Raw genomic sequence first — 15,119 nt, forward strand, 5'->3', positions numbered from 1 at the left:
ACTGGTGTTGTCATTGTTCAGGTCTTGTCTAGGCAGTCAACTGTTGAGAATCCATGGATGTAGTTTCCCTGTCACAGTCTAGACCTCAGCAAACTTCCAGGTCCTCTGACTCTTGTCATATTTCGGCTCCCTCTCCACAACTTCCCTGTATCTTTGGCGTAGGGGTTATGTGCTATAAATGCATTTCTTGGGGTTGGGCACGTCGTAGCCAGTTCTTTGCATTTTGACTGTGGCTGCTGTAACGGTTTCTGTCTGTCTTTGATGAGGGGGGCTGAGTTACACTTACCTGTGGGTGTAAGCATTAAGAACGCACTAAGGAATCACACTGGTTTAGGAAATCAATGACCCCACTAGCCGTGTTGACAGTACTAGGCAAAAGTTTCCAGGAGTTGCGTGGGTCTTAAGCCCGACCGTTGGTTACAGCCAAAATATAGGTCCCACAGCTGGGAAGGACTGTCGATCCATCTCCTCCCTTGGCAGCTTACATAGCACCTCCCAGCAGTGTGAAGCTAGTCGTCAAGGGGAGGCTTTCCGGTCAGAGGGTAGAATCCTGAGTCCTAAACTGTGGGATGGCTTCGGCAACAGGCACTAATCTTTAACCTCCGGAAGGCAACCTAGCCTCGCCCGTTTGGGGAGTCTTCCTGGATTTCCCTGACCGATAATTTATGGCTCTTGGCAGAATTCTTATCACTCGTCTGTTGTAACTTCATTTAAAAACACACACACACACACACGCACGCACGCACGCACACACACACGCACGCACACACATGCACTGAATTTAATTCTAGGTAAACATAAAATAATATGATCCCAGTGGTTTTTTTCAACAATCTTAGTATTATTTTTTCCTTCTTTCCATCTCCTTCTGAACTGAGCCCCGACGCCCTTCCCAACTAACACCCCCTCCCCCGTCTTTCACTCCCCCCCCTTCCCGTTACCTGTTTCCCGCTGGTCCCCCTTTTCGAGCTTCTTTCCATAATTATTCTTTAAGTGAGCAGAAGATATGTTTTCAGCAAACACGATTTTTGTAATGGAACGTGCGTAAAAGGAAGTACAGACAACAGGAAAATTCTGTTTCAAAGAGAGGAGACAGACAGAGGGACAAGGAGAGAGAACTGGTTAGACTGGAGAGACACAGACAGGGGAAACAAAAGTTTGATCCAGAAATGTTGGGGGCTAGACTGGAGACTGCCCAGAGGTGTTGGGATGCGGACATCTTGCACCTCGCCTAGTCAGAATCAAGCCAGGCAAAACTGGTTAAGAACTGAAGGGACTTTCGGCGGGGCTGTAGACCGGGAACTGGCACTTGGTCTTACCCGCGACCCCCCCCCCCCCCCGCATGTCTGTAGTCAGATGCTCCAGACACTGAGATGCAAAATGCTTTGTTTGCCATCCCAGAATGTACCTTGCTAAAGGGGGAAATTGAAGTATCTTGAGCTCCTCGTGATGTGACCTAGGAGAAAAACATCTCCAAAAGAAAAACTTAAATCGGTAAACCGTACAGGTTCAGTGTGCTGTAAGGAAGACGCAGTAACAGCAAGGTGATAACATCTGTTCAGGAAAGTTGCTAAAACTAGGTCACACCTGGAACCTGTCTGTTATTGAAAACTTTAAACAATTTTGTGATTTAGCGCAAGCTAACTGCTTTTCATTGGCCCCTGTAATCCGCTTGCTTGCTTCTTACTTGTCCAACAACATTTGTATAAAAGACTGATGATGTTTTCTGCAGACGGGGCGCGCATTTCTTTCCCGAGTAGAAGTGCCACCTGGCCATCAGCTAGCTCTTGAGACTTTACCTTCTGGCATTTGTTCTCATTGAGTTTGGGCTTGGTATCCAGACCTTCACACCTGCAATTCTGTTGTCTGGAGCCCTTTACTCGTTTTCTTGACTTGTTTACTGCCTTCTTACCTGCTAAACTCGCTGGCTTAGGTCTTCAGACTTTGCAATCTTCCTGATTCCAGCTTTGACTCTTTCCTTTCTCGAACTCTTTCTTTCCTTCTTTTTTGTCCATAATGTTTCTTCGGGGAACCCTCTGAAACCATGATATGGCTGGTCAGACTTTATAAAACAAGCCGAAATAGCTCAGTTGGGAGAGCGTTAGACTGAAGATCTAAAGGTCCCTGGTTCAATCCCGGGTTTCGGCAAGTACTTGTTTTTCACAAACAAGTTGTGTTTGACATTGTTACTTTGGTAAGACTGAACGACTGACCCCATTATGTGAATTTTACTGCTATAATGGATAAAGGCTTTTGAAAATCTTCTTACGTCCACGAAGCTAAATTCTTCCCCAGTTTCCAGTAATTCCCCGAAGGAAAATAAGAAGGAAAAAATACAGTACCCTATTTGTGTGAAAGTAGGTACTATTAAATGGATGTATAAGATTCAGGGAAGGGAGTGTAGTGGCCCCATATGTTAGGTTCTGAGTTCCGTCTCTAGCACCACCAGGGTTCCCTGGGCCTCCTCGTACCGAGATGGAAAGCCACACCCGGTTTTCTACCTAGACGCTAATGTGTGTGATTCTTTAGAGAATCCATTCCTCAACCCCACGGGGCACTGAGTATTTGCTTTGAGTCAACTTAGTAACAAATGATTGAGAGGTTTTCAATTTGCAGGCCAGTGACTGCTAGACTTCGGGAGTGAAACATCGGGTCCTGAGCACCTTTTCAGGAACAGAGCATCAACTGTTAAAACTTTTGGTTTGAATTTGATGCTGAAGTATCCCAGATTCTCTTGCTTAAATATACGAAGAATATAACTTTAAAAGTTTCTTTTAAAAAGATGGGTTTTTTTGTTTTAAAAAATCCACAAATGCAAAACCTCCTCATGTAATTTTCCTCCCACAGAGATACGTGGCCGGTTAGCTCAGTTGGTTAGAGCGTGGTGCTAATAACGCCAAGGTCGCGGGTTCGATCCCCGTACGGGCCAGTATGAGAAACTTTTGAATCCTCTCACATCTGAGTTTCAGGATTCCCGCAGCTCATAATCCAAAGTTTAACATTTGTCGAAGGAAACCAACAGGTAGCTTGAAGCCTTCCTAGATTGAGCTACGTACGAAATCCTGGTGTTAATCCTAGAGGGAATTAGGAGGAGGTACAAAATTCTCTCTCGTATGTATTTTAAACTTTTAATTTTTAAGACAGGGTCTCACTTAGCTGGGACTGGTCTTGAACTGGCTGGGTATCCAAAGCAAAGTCTGTCTTTGATCCTCCTGATTCAGCCTCTCAGCAGGACTTACCTTTTTCATTTTTGCTGGGGTAACTCACCCGCCCAGGTGAGGCTTCCAGGCAGCTTTCGGAAAGGATCTTGGTAGCTCTAGATAGCAGGTTGGGTTGATGTGGTCTGCAGGGTCCTGTGGGGTCCTCTGGACAGCAGAGGCCGCTGAACCTTAGACTCAGCCATGCGTTTGCTGTACAAAGACCCAGCCGAGGTGCAGAATCAAGGGTTCCTTGCAGCAGCAGCCTAGGACTCCCCTGTGCCCGGCTCTTTCTCTGGTGTTAGGTGTCGCTTGCACAGCCTCATCTAGCCAGACCCTGCAAGAGTTAATTAATATCTGCTCTCGACTGCATTGTGAGGTGCGAATGGCCGCTTTTATGTTGGTTCTTAGCGCTGGGCCCACTAAGAGATCTTTATGTTCCCTAGTCTGCACCTGAGCAGTGACCGGAACACGGAGCCACAGGCACTGTCACCTGGAGGCAGCTCTTAGATTCCTTCGCGTAATCTCTGGGACATGAGTAATCTCCAAGCTCTGTGTGAGAGGGAAGATGGGAAGTCCGTCCACAATCTAAAATGCTCTTGGTATAACTTCAGAAAATTCCTCCCATTTGACCGTAACCTCAGCCTCCAGCATCTTTCTCCATTCCGCCTGAAGCAGAAAAAAAGTCTCTATTTAGGTGCGCATTCTGAGGCTTGCTTTTCGCGCTTCTTCGCCTTGCCTACCCCTCTCCCTCCCTGGGTTGCTCTTGTGTTTAGCCTGTGCCCAACTCTATGTAAGCATCGCGGAGCTGAGGGTCAAGGAGGCGGAACTGCTCGGTCGACTAGGTCGGCGGCCAAACCGAGTTTAGCCGGCTCCACTGAGGCCAAACCGCCAGTGTCCCGCGACCTCACAGCCCGGCTTGTATCAGCAATCCCCAGGGAGATGTCCCCTTAGTTACTTGGTTGTTGAGATCGCGCCTTGAAACTAGCGGTCGCTCTGCCTCTTCCTCCCTAACGCTGGCATTTCTGACCCGCTACCCGGCCGCTCCTTTAGGGTGTTTATTTAACGTAATTTGTATTGTTTTTTAAGTTAGTATGCAATGAAGTAAGTTTTCTTGTGACATTTTCATACAGATATCATTATACTTTGATATAATTCTCCCACTTGTTCTCACGGGTTCCCTCCCTTGCCGATTCTCTTCCTCCCTCCAAATTCTTTTCAGATTCTATACCTTTTGTTACTGTCTTACTCCCCGAACCCGCCCCCGCCCCTGTCTTTGTCTTTTTCTGCTTTCAAGCCTTTCTTTGGTTGTAAAGCATTTCTTCTGACTCCTTGAATTAGGAAGAGCTAGAAATCAGAAAGAAAAGTTCTCAGAATAAGTTTGCTTAACTGCTTCGGAAGTAGCTTCCAGACACAGAAAACAACTTGACAGATAATGGATGTTTAGACGCTTGAATGCTAAGAACTGTTTCTACATGAATTTGAACGAAAGCATACAGAAAAGAAACAAACAAGCTAACAGAAGCAGCTAGAAGCCCAGCCAGGAATCTCCCGATTCGGAGTCAGAAATCCTACTCATCGCGCAGCTGACCTGCACCCCAAGTTCCTTTAAGTGTCAGTCCAGGACTTTGCTGTACTTAGCAACTAGAAAAAATGATTGATTATATATCTAGGCACTAACACAATCAGAGCCATATCAGGGTTACAGGGTGGGAGCCCAACATGCAATTAGGAGATCATGATTTATTTGCCTACATATTTCCACACAAAATTCTCTATTGGAAGCAATTATAATTTTTAAAATTAATTTGTTAACTCATAAAGTAATGACTTTTTAAAAACACATATCATTGTACCTTGCCCATTGCTATTCTTTCTCCTTCAATGATGTCCTTCCTCACAGAGAGGCTTCCTGCTTTGATTCACTAATATGCACACATATGTGAACATTTACATATAGATTCTGCATATGAAATAAAATATGCCATATTTTGTGTTTCCTTCTTTTTAGACTTCTTCCACCCTGGGGGCAGTCCCTTCCTATTTTCATAAAGACCACTTTTATCTCTGAGATGTTAGTTATGCTATAAAGAGATTCATTTCTTCAGATTTGGGCTTATCCTCTTTTCTGTGCCCAGTTTTGAGCTGTTTCTTTAGTTTAGCTAATCTTTCCCTTGTGCCCAAACACGTCAAAAGTATAATTAATCACCATGGATAAATGCATTGTAAAGTAGTATTATAATGCAAAGAAATAACTAAGGACACTTAAATATAAAATAGAATTCAACTTCTGGGTGCTCCCTGGATGATTTCAGGTTGTAGAGGGTTTGTCAGGGTAGGGTGCTCATCCCACCACCAGACCACTGAATAGTTTGCAGAAATCAAACAGGAAAATGTAGCTGCAAACAGAATTTGAAGCTGAACCTGCATGGGGAGCCCCTTTGGACTCAAAGTCCTATGCCTTAACCATCCAGTCATTACCAACCTAACGTAGGAAGACTTATTCATTTAAAAATGAACATATACCATTTGCTCTGTAGTGTGAGCTAGAGATGAGACTCAGTTCCACTTGACAGTCACTCCTTAGAGTACACTCTCTCCTACAGCAAGCAGATAAAGCAGATAAAGCTTGCCTGAAGATCAGAGGGTAAAACGATGCCACCAGAGGTCATGCAGAAGTATCACACACTTTAATCCCAGGATTTGGGAGACAGAGGCAGATGGATCTCTATGAGTTCAAGGCCACCATGGGATGCACAAGGTCAATGCAGAAACAGATCCAGGTGGTGGTGGTTTGTACCTTTAATCCCAGTACTAGAGAGTCACATGCCTTTAATCCCAGCAATAAAGGGGAATATAAAACAGGAGGAAACAGGGTTCAGTCTGCAGTCGCCTAGCCTTGGTAGAGATAAGACTTCTCTAGTGACTGGCTGTTTTGCTTTTCTGACCTTCAGCTTGAACCCCAATATCTGTCTCTGGGTTTTTATCATTTGTGCTACATTTGGCGCCCAACGTTTGGGGTACAAAACTCACAAAAAGCCCCCGATACAGGCTGGAGCTGCACGTGGAGCTCTAGCCCATGTGGCTAGGCTTTCTTTTCTTTTTTCCCCAAGCCTCTGAGAAACTTGGGAATTTTTCTGTTGTAGCATTCTGCAGCCCCCCAACACATGTACTTTTCCCAAACAATCCCCCATGTATTTTTCAAACAATCCTCTCTCTAGCTCTCTCTCCCTATACTCTCTCCTGTCAGTTGTGGGCTCTCCCTGAACCCCCTTCTTGGGCTGCTGCCAAACTAGGTAGCTGCCTTGAAATCCAGTCAGGCTTTTACTGTTCTACACAGCAGCAATCCGCCTCACATCTTCATCAATATCGTCAGTAGATTTGGCAAGACAATTGGGAATTCTTAAAGGGAGGAATTAGTTAAAAGAGAGGTTTTTTTTTCCACATTAAAACAATGGGGAAAAAAGATTATAATGGAGGGTTTTGAGTCTTTGTATGATAATATGCAAGACAGTTTGAAAATGGAATGACTAAATTAGAGGATATCTAATTTAGATGGGATTTATGTAATGTCAATTGTAAACAGTATTAGCTTTATCATTTTTGTCTTATCACTAAAAATGTTGGTTAATCTGAGTGCTAAAATACAGGCCTTAGAAGAATATAATAAAACAGATCACAGAGATATTCAAATCCAGAGCAGGAGAATTTAATGGAGAGCCAATTTCAACAGTTACAATGGTGTACCTCCCTGGTTCAGAGAAGAAGCTAAGATTATTAAAAATGGAGTGAAATTAGAGGTAGGGTAATCTCCCAAGATCAAATTCTTGGAGAAGGAGAATATGCTACTATAGAAAGGCAAGCTGTATATGTCCACACCCTGGATTTATGCTGCACAGCAGCTTTGAATGCTTGGGACAAAATTGGAGAAATAGGAAAGAAAACTGAGTCATTTACTAAAGTTATTCAGAGTCCAAGGAAAGCCTTTATAGATTTCTTACCGACTTCAGCAGTAAATAGAATGATACCAAATTCAGAAGCTAGACAAATAATAATTGAATATTTGGCTTTTGAAAATGCCAGTTCTCTATGCAGAAGGATTATTAGGCTGCTAAAGACAAGATCAGAACCTTTGGAGGAATGGACCCGAGATACAATTAATATTGAATCTCATGACCATGATGATGCATGGATAGGAGAGGTGATTTCCAGAGGTTTGAGAAAATATCAAAATGTCAAATGTTATAATTGTGCCAAACAAGATCATCTGAAAAGGGATTATAGACACAATGTTCCTAGAAACAATGTTTTTTTTTTTTTAAATAATTCATTCAGGATGTCCCTTCTTTCTGGATTATGTGAAAGGTATGGCAAAGGTAGGCATTGGACTAATGAATGCAGGTCAGTGAGAGCTATTCATGGTAATCCTTTGCCATCAGAAAACTCTATGAGGGGCCTCTTGCAGGTCCCTATGCCAAATCTGGTTCAGTTATTTTGTGCCATCGTAGAAGAAACTCCTTCCCAAAGCAATTAAAGAACCTAATGCCTTTTGTAAGGAACCTACTGCTCTGTGTAGTAGAACAACTGAAGAAGAGAGAACAAAAATTGCAGGAGAAACCATAAAGCAAGTATTTTGGCAAACTTCTATGAATGAACAAAGACTAAAATTAAAAATACAAATAATTGACATCATCATTGAAGTTCTGAATGACACGGGTGTGGATGTAACAATTTCACCAGAGTCTGGCCATCCTATTTGGCCTCTTCAGGGTGTAAATGTTCAGTTTTTAGGAATCAGAACTTTATTTTAGGTAAAACAGAGCATGAGATGGGTTGAATGAATAAGGCTAGAAGGACAGAGAGGAATATTAAAACCATATGTGGCTAACATAGCAATGAATTTGTGGGGACAGACATGATTTGTTACAGCAATGGAATACTAAGATTAACATTCTCTCAATCTTAGAAACAAACCATAAATTAACATATATTTCTGGAAAAAATATTACAAGATATTATAAAGGACAGCCACCGACCATTCAGATTGTACAAGAACAGGCCAAAACAACTGCTGATATTTCAAAGACACCTTTTTTTTTCTTTAAAATAAAAGAAGCTGCTTGGCTCTCATTGGTTAGGAGATAGGTGGGAGGAGTAAACAGAACAGAATGCCGGGAGGAAGAGGAAGTGAGGTCAGACTCCGCAGCTCTCCTCTCAGGAGCAGACACCTCAGAGAGAGACGCCATGCTACCTGCTCCAGGGAAGACGCACGCTATGAAGCTCCGACCCAGGATGGACTTAGGCTAGAATCTTCCTGGTAAGACCGGTGCTATACAGATGATAAGAAATGGGCTAGTCCAGGTGGGAGAGTTAGCCTAGAAGATGCTAGGTAGAAATGAGCCAAAGCAGTGTTTAAAAGAATACAGTGTCCGTGTAATTATTTCGGGGCATAAACTAGCCGGGCAGGCGGCTGGGGTGTTGGGGATGCAGCCTCGCCGCCCCTTATTACTACAAACAACCCCACCTTTAAAATGGTTGACAGACAAGTCCATATGGGTTAAGCAATGGCCTTTAACAATAGAGAAACTGTAGGCTTTAGAACAGTGGGTACAGGAGCAACTAGATGTTCTGCATATTGAAGAATCAATCAGCCATTGGAATTCTCCTGTATTTGTTGTTAAAAATAAATCTGGAAGATGGAGAATGGTAACAGATCTAAGAGCTGTTAACAAGGTGATTCAGCTAATGGGCTCCCTACAGTCTGGCATTCCTTTGACCTGTCTATTGTCTAAAGGATGACCTCTTATAATTATTGATTTAAAAGATTGTTTCTTCACTATACCTTTACAAGAAAAAGAAAAATTTGCCTTTACAGTGTCTACTTATAATAATTACCAGTCTGCTAAGAGATATCAAAGGAAGATTCTCTCATGGGGAACGTTATATAGTCTTATCATATGCCAATATTTTGTAAGTCAGCTACTGGAAATAATATATAAACAATTTCCTGAATCTATAGTTTGCCATTACATTGATAACACTGTGCTACTGGATTCAAATGTAGATACTTTAGAAAGAAGGTTTAGAGAAGTAAAGAAAAATTTTTCTTGTTGATTACAAATTGCTCCTGAAAAAAATACAACGAGGAGATTCTATTGATTATTTAGGCTATAAAATAAGTTTAACAAAAAATTAGACCCCAAAAGGTACAAATTAGGAGCGATCAATTGCAGACTATTAATGTCTTCCAAAGATTGCTACTAGACATTTCTCAGTTATGGCCCACTATTGGGATAAAAACTGATGAACTAATTAATTTAAATAAAACTTTAGATGGTGACAAGGACTTAGATAGTCCCAGGGAAGTATCAGCTGAAGCTGAGAGAGAATTGACTTTAAGAGAAATTACAAAATGCACATGTGGATCATGTGGATCCGAATCTTAACTGAATTCTGGTCATATTATCCTCCAACTATTCCCTACAGGAAATTTAATGCACAGGGAAGATACTAATTTAGAATGGAGAATGGATCTTTTTACCACAAAAACTGAGTAATAAATTAAAAACTTATATGGAAAAAGTCTCTGAGTTAATTTTGAAAGGAAAATTGAGACTTTTTAATTAGCAGGAATAGACTCAGCAGAAATTATAGTATCTTTTAATAATAATGAAAATGACAAATTATGGGAAGAAAGTGAAACCTGACAAAGATGTTATAGTAATTTTTTTGGAGAGATTAATAACAACTATCCCCAAAGCAAGAGAATTCAACATATAAAGAGAACTAACTAAATACTGCCTCACATTGTGTGGGACACTCCAATAACTGGAGCCCCTACATTTGATACTGATGCAAATAAATCAGGAAAGCAGGTTACAAATCAGAAAATTTAAGTAAAGTGTATCAAAGCCCTTATGATTCTATCCAAAAATCAGAATTATATGTTATTCTCATGGTACTAAGAATTTTAAAGAAACTCTCAATATAGTTGCTGATTTGCAATATGGAGAAAGAGTTGTCTTCCATATTGAAACCACTAAATTTATACCAGATGATACAGAATTGATTTTATTATTTAATTGAGTTATATGATATAATCAGGAATAGGCATTATCCCATATACATAACATAGATCTGATCCCATATGGGTCTGCCAGGTCTTCTAGCACAAAGTAATACAAAAATTAATCAATCATTGATTGGAAATGTGCTGAAGGCCTCAGAATTTCATAAAAATCATCATATCAATAGCAAAGGTTTTTTTTTTTTAAAAAAGACTTCTCCATCATGTGGCAATAAGCCAATAAAATTATAAGGAAATGTCTTACTTGTTCTTTATACAACCAAACACCACTGCCTGCAGGAAGTAACCCAAAGTGATGGAGGAAGGTCATTGGTTAAATAAAAAGAAACTGCTTGGCCCTCATTGGTTAGAAGATAGGTGGGAGGAGTAAACAGAACAGAACGCTGGGAGGAAGAGGGAGTGATCTCAGACTCCACAGCTCTCCTCTCGGGGGCAGAGGCCTCAGAGAGACGCCATGCTCCCAGCTCCCAGGCAGACGCACGCGATGAAGCTCCGACCCAGGATGGACATAGGCTAGAATCTTCCCGGTAAGCGCACCTAGGGGCGCTACACAGATGATTAGAAATGGGCTAAATTAATATGTGAGAATTAGCCTAGAAGAGGCTAGATAGAAATGGGCCAAGCAGTGATTAAATGAATACAGTTTGTGTGTTGTTATTTCGGGCATAAGCTAGCCAGGCAGCCGGGGTGCTGGGGACGCAGCTCCACCGCTCCTATTACTACAAATGGCACCCGACGTGATGGACTAAACCCACTTAAAAAACCTGAGAAGGCTTAAAAATAAGGAAGAGAGAGTTTAACACAGATTTTTGCTATTTGTTGGTGGTGTGCTGTAGAGAGATTACCTGATTCGGCAATAGCAGCAGAAAAAACGCTGTGTCATTTTAAAGCGCAGCTTCTTGGGGCTGTGCTGCCAGCGTGAACTCTGGCTTTAAAGCATTTGTGGCACTCTGCTTGCTGAAGGCAAGCAAGCGCTCTCATCTAAGAGAAGCTTCCTGACTCAGCTTTAGCTGCAAAACTCTGCAGCTCATTAAGGGGTCCTGCCACGAAACACTTAAATGGTGTTGACGAAAAGCTGAATGCATGCTTTTCAGTTTTCAGCTGTAGGAGGAAAAAAGCTGCGCCGTTTAAAAATGCCGGTTTTCTGGGCTGTCCTGCCAGGGCAAACTCTGACTCTTTTACGCAGGCGGTTTGTGCGGTTTGCAAGCACAGGCTGCTGAAGCTCACTTGCTGGCAGAGACCTTGAAATGCCATAGAGTTGTGGCAGTAAACACGGCTACAGCCATTACCTCAGCCATGAGGCTGGAAAACTAAGGAATGGGCTTGATCCAGCCATCAAAGCCACGGCTTTAGTCCTACTGAGATTGCTTGGTAAATTAAAGACTCATGTGGTCAGAAAAACAGAGAGAGATACAGTAAAGAGAGCGTCAAAGACAAAGAAAATTTTTAAATGATTTACAGCGTGTTAAAAATATAAGCAGACTAAAAGCTAAAATTCTTAAAGTAAAAATCAAAAAAAAAAGGAAGAGAGTTGTTGTGTGTGGTAGTACACACCTTTAATCCCAACACTTGGAAGGCAGAGGGAGATTGACCTTTGTGACTTCAAGGTGTGGTAGCACACACCTTTAATCCCAGTGCCTAGAAGGCAGAGACAAACAGTTCTCTGTGAGTTCAAGGTGTCGTAGTGTACACCTTTAATCCCAATGCCTGGGAGGCAGAGACAGGCAGATCTCTGAGAGTTCAAGGACAGCCTGGTCTACAGAGTTACTTCAGGTCAAAGATACAGAGAACCTGTCTCAAAAAGCAAAGAGTTAAAAGTAAAAATAAACAAAATAGAGGTTAAAACAAAGCTGCACAAAGATGGAAAATACACAGAGAATTTTGATACTATATGCTATTATGCTCTCTTTAAATTATTTAAATGCTGAGGAAGGAGCAACAGATGCTAAAAGATATTTATTTATAAATGCTGCTGAACTAATCCAACATAGATTTTTTTTAACAGAACTTGCCTCAAGTTTATTTGTAAAAACAGCATAAGGTCCTGAACATCTGCAAATACTGTGTAGGTGTTCACACCAGTCCATTTGTCTTCACACTGGCAGACTGCGACCTTTTTTATTGGGCCTTCACAGGGGCCTGGGCACCTTTGGGAGCCTGAGCTGTAGCTGAGGCCTCTGCCTTGGCTTGAACCTTGGGCTTTGTTTTTTGGAGCCTACGACCCCTGGCCACATAGCTTCGAATCTGCTTCCCAAGCTTGGGGTGAGCAATTAAAGCCAGACGGGTGAGTTTGCGGGTGGGGCCCTTTGGCACCTTGGGCTTCACCACCTGGGGCTTCACCAGGGCCTTGATGGCCTCTGCACGTGCGCTCATGGCCTTTGCATTATTTGCCTGCATCTTCTTCAGGCCTTTCTTGTTGTGCTTCTTGGCAAAGCGCATGTTCCTCAGGAACTTGGGGTCAACCCCCTTGAGAGATTCGTATCTTTGTGACCGGGTTTTCTTGATGCCGTTTCTGTGCCATTTCCGGGACTGGTTGTGTGTGGTGTGGTTCTTGGACTTGGCCATGGCTGGACGGTAATCGGCGGCTCCCGAAGCGCCTACGACCGGAAGAGAAAGAGAGCCAACATAGATATTTTGATGCCTTGACTTTGAAATTTGGATCTAAGGACATGATGCTTTGGAAAGGAGTTTCTTATTTTGTTTTTATAGAGGATGAGACCCTGTTCATTTCTTCTATTTCGATTTGGTATGATGGACCACGCCCTCCTGAAGGGTTGGTGTGAACACCTTCAGAAAATTGCTTCGCTCAACTGCCAACTGAGATGAAACTAGCACACAGGTTATACCATGAAAGACCTAATTAACAATGCCCCCATTCATCAGGAAGCAGTTTGGAGAGAAAAAACTGCGCCCATGTTCCCAAATATGGTTTATAAAAGTTCTTTAACATTTAAAGGGGGATATGATATAGATATGAATAATTTGTATTAGTATAGATTTTGCTTTATTGATAGAGATTTAAGGTCAATTTTGTTATATGTATATGCATATTTCTGCTATTGATTAAGATACTGTGATTGTGTAGTTCATTTAAAAATGTAATGTATAATTAGAAATATAGATTGTTAATAGATAATCATAATAGTCAAGCTTGTAGTTATGTTAGTTAAGATTTTCTAGATTTGCATAGATATATTTTAGATAGGCATTCTTCATATTTTTCAAAGATTATAGAATATGGCATTTTAAATGTTTTAATAACTTAGGACTTTTCATGACAATGAGACACTCTGCTCCTGGCAGCACCAATCTACTTCAAGAAGAAGATGGGCATCGAAGAGGATCCTTATGGAGTTTGATAGCCATTTGGGCAAGAAACTGCTCTTGCCTGGATTATTGCATAAACTGGAAACAGAGAACCCGCAGAGAGAGGACTACTGAACTTGCCTAAAGGTGAGATGATCTTTCGGGGTTCCTGATTCATGAAGGAGTCTGCAAGACATTCTGCAGGATGCAACAGAACTGACTTTGAAATTTCCTGCTTTGTGGAAATGTCTGCTGGAAACTATGGGCCTGTAGGCCGAAGATGGATGCCCCAACAGTACAGAGAAAATTTGGGTGACTGTCCAGGCAGTGAGATGTCTCTGTCATTTCTAGAGTTTTAAAAGTTGCTTACTTTTTGTTTGCTTAGGTAATATTGTATCTTTCTGGAGTCTTTGATGGAGTTAAGAATAGTTAGTTATAGTTATAGTTTTCCTTAGTTATGATAAAGATTATTGTAATTTTTACTTGATAACCGTTTTGTTATATGTAATTTTGCTATGTTAAAGTTAAAGCCTTTTTTTGTTGTTGTTGTTTAAACCAAAAAAGGGGAAATGATGGAGGAAGGTCATTGGTTAAATAAAAAGAAACTGCTTGGCCCTCATTGGTTAGAAGATAGGTGGGAGGAGTAAACAGAACAGAACCCTGGGAGGAAGAGGGAGTGATCTCAGACTCCACAGCTCTCCTCTCGGGGGCAGAGGCCTCAGAGAGACGCCATGCTCCCAGCTCCCAGGCAGACGCACGCGATGAAGCTCCGACCCAGGATGGACATAGGCTAGAATCTTCCCGGTAAGCGCACCTAGGGGCGCTACACAGATGATTAGAAATGGGCTAAATTAATATGTGAGAATTAGCCTAGAAGAGGCTAGATAGAAATGGGCCAAGCAGTGATTAAATGAATACAGTTTGTGTGTTGTTATTTCGGGCATAAGCTAGCCAGGCAGCCGGGGTGCTGGGGATGCAGCCCCGCCGCTCCTATTACTACACCAAAGGGTACTCAAAGAAATAAAATCTGAAAGATGGATATGTTCCATTGTAGAATTTGGAAAACTAAAATATGTATACCACATCATTGATACCTATTCAGATTTTTAATGGGCATCTGCTTTGTGTTTGGAAAAGGCTGATTCGGTAATCACACATTTGCTAGAAGTTATGGCCATCATGGGTGTATCTGTACAAATAAAGACAGATGATTCTCCAGCATATGTCTCAAAGAAAATGAAACAGTTTTTTGCTTATTATAATATAAAGCATATTATAGGTATTCCACACAATCCTATAGGGCAGGCAGATATAGAAAGATCAAATCAAAGTCTAAAGAATATGTTAAATAAGCAGAAAGGAATGATAAATACTCCCAGAACTAGATTGCATAATGCTTTATTAACTTTGAGTTTTCTAAATGGTAATGAGAAAGAAACAACAGCTGTCGAGAAGCACTGGATAACATGTTGGGGAACAGGTTTTGATTTTGTTTTCATGGGAGAAGAAAAACTATGGATACTATCAAA

At 41.6% G+C, this 15,119-nt stretch overlaps 2 non-coding genes across 2 annotated transcripts; both read left to right on the forward strand.

Annotated features, from left to right (window-relative positions):
• Positions 1 to 2,075: 2,075 nt before the first annotated feature.
• Trnaf-gaa (transfer RNA phenylalanine (anticodon GAA)) lies at positions 2,076 to 2,148 on the forward strand. The gene has a single exon. It is a non-coding gene; the product is annotated as a tRNA-Phe (tRNA).
• Positions 2,149 to 2,855: 707 nt separating this feature from the next.
• Positions 2,856 to 2,929, forward strand: Trnai-aau (transfer RNA isoleucine (anticodon AAU)). Its single transcript has one exon. It is a non-coding gene; the product is annotated as a tRNA-Ile (tRNA).
• Positions 2,930 to 15,119: the final 12,190 nt, after the last annotated feature.

The sequence above is a fragment of the Microtus pennsylvanicus genome, chromosome 4, assembly GCF_037038515.1.
Source record: "Microtus pennsylvanicus isolate mMicPen1 chromosome 4, mMicPen1.hap1, whole genome shotgun sequence".
In the NCBI taxonomy this organism is placed as follows: domain Eukaryota; kingdom Metazoa; phylum Chordata; class Mammalia; order Rodentia; family Cricetidae; genus Microtus; species Microtus pennsylvanicus.